The sequence below is a fragment of the Acyrthosiphon pisum genome, chromosome A1 (assembly GCF_005508785.2).
Source record: "Acyrthosiphon pisum isolate AL4f chromosome A1, pea_aphid_22Mar2018_4r6ur, whole genome shotgun sequence".
In the NCBI taxonomy this organism is placed as follows: Eukaryota; Metazoa; Arthropoda; class Insecta; order Hemiptera; family Aphididae; genus Acyrthosiphon; species Acyrthosiphon pisum.
This window is the reverse complement of record NC_042494.1, coordinates 74426254-74433245: the sequence shown is the minus strand read 5'-3', so window position 1 is coordinate 74433245 and position 6992 is coordinate 74426254.

Below are 6992 nucleotides of genomic sequence, written 5' to 3'. Positions count from 1 at the left end.
GCCGCTTTTGAGGAGCTGCCTTCCCGGGTCAGATTCACAGTAGCAGTAGCCTCACAGCTGGACACTACTCGTGGTCGACCCCATACCTTGATTATATGTTATATAAATATTCCTACGACCCTAAATTGTGGAAAGGACAGAGCTACAGCTCGGTCGTGACAAAACGCCATATCCAGCAGCTCGATATCAAGCCTGGCTGTCGCGTTAGCGAACCGACTCCTATGCTATACATAATTGTACATATTTATGTGAAAATAAATAGAAAAAGTGATACCATTAACCACAATGTTGTCAATCACTTTTAACGAAACGAGCCAGAAGGCTACTGTTTCAGAGATTTCAATTTTTTTTAGTTTTTTTTTCTATGAATATCAATACAATTTTATTTATTGGGTAAAAAAGCGTGAAAATTTAATGCAAGGCACCTGATAAGATATTATTATAATAGCAGTAAAAAAATATTAAAAATACATAGGCACGATTGATTTTATATGTATTTAAAGTTTAAATTTATCATTATAAAATTTAATAATTTTTTGTAGTTAAAAATGTATAAATGCTCAACTTTTAAAGCTAAGGATTTAAAATTTAAAACAAGATTCCACGTAAATAGGTTATTTATAAATTACTTTATTCACCTTAATATCATCAAATATACTTAGTAATTTCATAGGCTGACTGACCGTTTCGCTCAGAATCGTTTTTCTTATACAGATATTATATCATTGAATTTAAATTTAACACCATCCATTACAGTGACCCACTTGTAACCAGCTCCTATACAGCAGAGCGACATCCACTGATCCACCTTTTTAGAATTGTTGTTATGTACTGGATACATAATAGGTTATAGCTCCCCCCCCCCCCCCCCCCCCCGTATTTAAATCCATCACACTATGTCCATGAAATTGACTACTTTTGGCTAATCTTATGAATATTAATATAATTTAACAATCACCATAAAGTATAAGAAGTCTGAAGTACTAGGTATCAATAGTACTTATACGATTATATTGTAATATTTGAGTAAGGTGATTATTTTAAAATGTTTTCATTGACTTGTACATTGTAAGTACCTATGTAAAATATTGTATAATTTTTAATACGATGCAAAATAATAAAAGCATCATGTAGGTATAAGCAAAATTATCTAATAAATATTAATACTATTTACGAATATATTTTAATTATTTTATGATTATTTAATAATTTTTAAATTTGTTTTCTCACATCATGTTTTTAATTGAATAATACTTTAGCAGTTGACCGTGTAATATTGGTTTTATTCGAGCTTATTTAGTTTTCGTTGTAAGAGATTAGAATTCTCAACTAAACTTAAGCTTTTCGGCAGGAAATAAAACTCAGATTCATGCTCCATAAACGCAGCAACCACTTCCATATATCGCCCGGAGTTTAACTTTGAAGAAATTACTATTGATAATAATATTGTAACACTGTGAAAGTTAACTAATTTAATATTTATTTAATTAGTCCTATAATGGGTGTCTAAAATTTATTTATTTATTAAGGAAAAACATTATGAAATGTCAATATGTAATAATAGCTATCATCCACTATACCTACCACGAATAATAGATAGGTAACAAATTTGTTTTTACCATTCATACAGTTTTGATTTTGTCCCTACAAAATGTCTACAATAATTTAACAGAATTACCCCAAACCTCACCCTCCCGATCTCTAAAATAGTGCCAATTTATAAATTTTAATTCTGTATTAGAATTGTTTTTTCATGTCAAATAAAATATACTATTTATGAACTCTTATAATCAGGTTGTTAGTACTTACATTTTTGTTCTAAGAAATTGTTCTAAATAATTTTAGTACAATTCTTAAATATACTATGACTAAGGCTGTGAATTTATAATTTTTTTAAATGTTAATGAATTTTATCCTCAAAATGAGTTGAGGATACATTTTATTCATTATACTACCACTAAAAATGCCATGTTTTATGCTTTATACTTTGTACATAAATTGTTTTTTCTTTGCACTTTTGGTACATAAAAAAAAATCATAGTTTTGGCCAAATTTTCATTTCTGTATACCATATAAGTATAATATTTAATTGTGACACATTCTTTAATAAATCTTTTTTTATACGCTTATCATACATATTTTTATATTGTTTTATGTAGAGTTTTAATATTTTACGCTCACTATTTTGCTTCGTTTTCAAACCTCAGCTCAGCAGCCAACATGTTTAACTGATTGTGTCCATTATATACAGTATTGAACCGGGTCTGTACGAAATTACATGAACCTCGGTTATAAGTCAATACCAGCCAATGAGGCTCCGAGCATAATTAGTATAGTTTTGTATTTAGAACATTCTGTATTTACAATCGTCCATCATACAATAATCGAGATAATCCCCCCCCCCCTCGCGAATAGTGGCTGTATTGATACTATGTTCGATAGATATGTCATTCCTATATCTATTTGGTTTGACCACTATATACGTATTTTTTTATTAAAACAAATTAAGAAATTGTACGCAAAATTCTCTAATATCTGTAATATGATTACGACTGGATTTAGTTACTGGATGACTTAATATCGATCTGGGTATCATAGTATTATTAATAACAACAATATACAAAGAGCTGATGTTATTTGATGACTATAATATTGAAATAATTGTCAGGTGTTGTATGGTGTCACTTACTAGGTATATGATTTGGTGTTACGGGTGCATGTAAATGCAATGGTTACAATACTTACTACTTAAGTTTTAATTAATAATAATTTCTGGTTCGAGTTAAAAATATGCATATTTTATTCATTAATAGTCGTTTCTAAACGAAGAGGTATTTTCGTATCCCGTATATTATTTCGTATTTTATAAAATTGTTATTACATTTTCATAAATTAAATATCCACTAATTATTATTTATTACTTATCATTTAAATGTAATAATTGAACAAAGAGTTTTTAATTGAAAAAAACACGTAAATTCTTGTATATTTTGAAAACCAATACAAATGGCCAATGGGTTTCTACCAATTTGAACAACGTTTTGATGTACGTTCATATCATTACATACGATATTGATCTATGCAATAATAATAATATAAGCTACCGGTTGAACTTGCATACTAAGTTTAAATTACTGTGGTTCGTTAACCGATTCGTTTTATTATGAATACTTTAGTGTTATCCAATATATTATGTGTCGCAATGTAATAGGTTTATGAAGTTTCAATAAATTTAAAGTAGGACTTCAATACATTTGCAGCGCAGTGATGTCAAAAGCAGCGACTGTGGTCCCCGACGTCAGGTCATGACATTTGATAATAACTATTAAATATTTAATATTCACAAAACTAGCTTTGCATGACGAATGATTATTTATACTTAATTCCAGGGAACGTGGGGCCAAAGTTGTTGTACCGTAATCATATAGTCATTAACGGTTGGATTTATCATTTTAAATTAATAACTTATTTTCGAAATACATAATATAACAATTTTAAATTCAAACGAAATCATTTGAAAAATAAATAATTGACTGTGAGTGGAATGTCATTATGAAAAAAAGAAAGAAAGTTTTCGTATCATTTTCGTGGTAACTGTTTAAATTATCGTTAATACTATAATAATTATCAAATTTTAAGTTTTACTTCAGTGATATGTTCCAGCGACGGTCTAACTCTTTTTTGTTTTAATACTTGTTTCCAAATTTATTATTTCTTCTCTTTGTATTCAATAAAATAATGAGTGTCTTGGACTGAAATATTTTCAACTAAACAATGTTCTATAATAATGCCAAACGGACCTTGTATAAAAACGTGTGGGTTTTTTTCCAGGATATCAGTAAGGTATCTTCGGTTTTTAATAAACGAGTGAGTACCTACGGTATAAGTGCACTATAATGGCTATAGTATTATATAATAACTTAAAATTGATATAACATAGTTTATGTTTTGACAAATGTAATCGTTTTTTTACAAGAACTCCAGTGATGTGAAATATGGTATTTGAATTCGGGAACGTTGTTACAATGTGTTGTTGTGTATTTTTAATCAGAAATCACTTTTTAGTAATATAGTTTAAATTATATAGAATAATATTATTCTAATTGAAAATTATAAATAAACATTATTTCAAATTATTTCAAGTAGAGCGTAAATGTACCTACGTGGAAATTCCACAATTACCATTTTTATTTTAAAACAAAATAAAAAAAAAAAACGCTCCAACCTATATATATTTATAAAAATCGTTTTAAAATATAATAGAACAGATTTCATCCACTCAGGTGGTAGCTATATACTCGTTGTATAGTCTACGAAGTACCCTTCACTGGCAATGTATGTCAAATTTTTTTGTTGTACTTTACAATAATATTTATGATAATTTATATTTTTTTCAGTAAACAAAAAAAATTTGATGATTTATAAGCATGTTTTTTAAATAAGTACATACTTAGTGGAAAACATGAGTAGTTTTTGTTTTTATTTATAAAATATAAAATGAAATAAACACGCGCTCCAACTTCGAAAAAGTGAAATATCGAACATACTTGAAGGTTGATAGAAAACACAATGTCAGGATCTATATAATAACTAAAGTAGCTGCTCGCACAATATTATAATAATAAAGAAAACTTTTGATGAATATCTGAATTAATAATGTTTTCCACATTTAAGTTTATTGAAATGGAACAATTTGCGTAAGCACGATCAATAAACTTGTAAACAGTGTCTGCATTTCGCCTAACGGAATTTCGTATTGCAATAGCAATTTTAAATATTATTTTCGTATCGGTTCACATTTCAATGATTATATTATTAAATGACCTGTGCTTTGTATATTATACATTTCATGTTTTTAGGTGCATAGACAAAAAGTGAGTGCGCGTTTTGTCACATTGAGGAAATAGACACGACGTAGGAAGAAATGAAATTAGTCGGAATTACGTTAGCGGCGAGAAAATTAAATAATCCGGATAAATTGTTTTTAAATTAGATGGAGAATTAATATGAATAGATGAAAACAAAATAATTCTGATCATCTAAAAATATTTGATCGCGACGAACGTTAAAAAATATGTTTCCAATAATTTGCGATATTATTCTACTAATTTATTTATTTATTTAATTTTAATTTCATATACATATGAAATACTGGGCCCCACTGAAAAATCTCGTGTGGGGGCCCAGGAGTTCGAATAATATAATTACGTATAGATTACAGGAACATGGTAAAACAAATAAAGATTAAAAATAACAAAATTAAATTAGCGTATGAAGATCTAAGGTGTGTACAATTTGCGTTACTTTATAATAGTTTAAACAGTTGAAATAAGTGCAGTGATATCATTATACACTATATTCGTAAGGAGAATCCAATAGCCACTGTAGAATGCTTTTTTTGAATAAATTTATTGGGAGGTTTGTTAAAGAAGGTGGTATTTCGTTATATAGTTTGGTACCAATTATTTCGAAATATCTGTTAGTTGTGGTTTTTTATTTTTTTCTATGAGAAAATGGTTTTTCGCATATCTTGTGTTGACTCCATGCGTTATTGGTTGCAATAAATTATGATTTTTTTAAAAATATTGTGGTTATTTTTAAATATATTTTCTTAAGGGCGTTTAGTTCAGTATATAAATTTTTTGTTGGGTACATACGGTCTTTATTGAGCAATAGTCTAATAATTTGATTTTGACAGATTTGTAGATGACTTATAGTATTTTCGAAAGCGCCACCCCAGCCTATTATACCATAAGACATTATTGATTCCATCAAGACTATATAAATCTGACGCAATTTTGGTACTGTTAGAACTTAATTTAGATTTCTTAATATGTACATCATTTTTTGAAGTTGTTTTCGTAATTTTTCAATTTGAGTTTCCCATCTCATATTACTACTGATTTAAATACATAAATATTTAAAATTATATTCAATATTTATTGATTCACAAAAGCAATTATTTTCTAACTGTGTACAGGGGTCATTATGATTTTTTTATTTTTGTTTCAATAGGTAGTCTATTATCTATTAAGGCATGAGGAACAACACATGTTTTTTCTAAATTTAAAAATAGATTATTTTCAGTTAACCATTGTTTTATCAATTTTAAATCGAGTTTTATCATATTAAATATTTCGTACCATGAGTCACCTGAACATAGCATAACTGTGTCATCTGTATAACAAATTAGTTGACTTTTTAAGGGGAGAGAGTGAATATCATTTGGCTCTATGTTGAAAAGTATCAGGGAGGTAATTACTGTACCTTGTGGTACACCAGATTTTACAATATTTAGAGAACTGATAGATTCATTTATTTTAACACACTGTTTTCTATTACTTAAGTATGAACGGAGTAGCTGTAAAGCTCTATCACGCAATCCTAGTTGTTCTATCTTGTGTAAAAGTTTGCTATGATCAATAGTGTCGAATGCCTTAGCAAGGTCTAAATAGACCGTAGCACATTTTTACTTTCATCTAATGATTTATAAATAAATTGAGTCACTTTAGCGATGGCTTGATCCGTGCCTTTACCTTTTTGGAAACCATATTGGGATTGATGTATAAAGTAGTTTGATTCTAGAAATGTAACAAGTCTATCTTTAGTAATTTTTTCAAATATTTTTGCAATATTTGAAATCATTGAGTTTGATCGGTAGTTATTTATTACATTTGTATCGCCTTTTTTGAAAATTGGTGTGACGGTGGACATTTTGAATATATCTGGCACTGTTGTATTTGAAAAACTAAGATTATAAATATGTTTTAAGGGGGATGCTAATGCACTAATTAAAAATGTTTGGTTATCTAATTATTTTTAAGTTATTAATATTGATATTTACTTAGTTTTTTATAAAAATATCAGTACTCAAATAACTATTATTGAATAAACAGTTGGGATTGTTAAAATAATGATAAATATTAAATATTGAGGTAAAGTTATAATATGTTTCTTCTGTACGATACATGTTTTTTCCATTCGGTACGAAT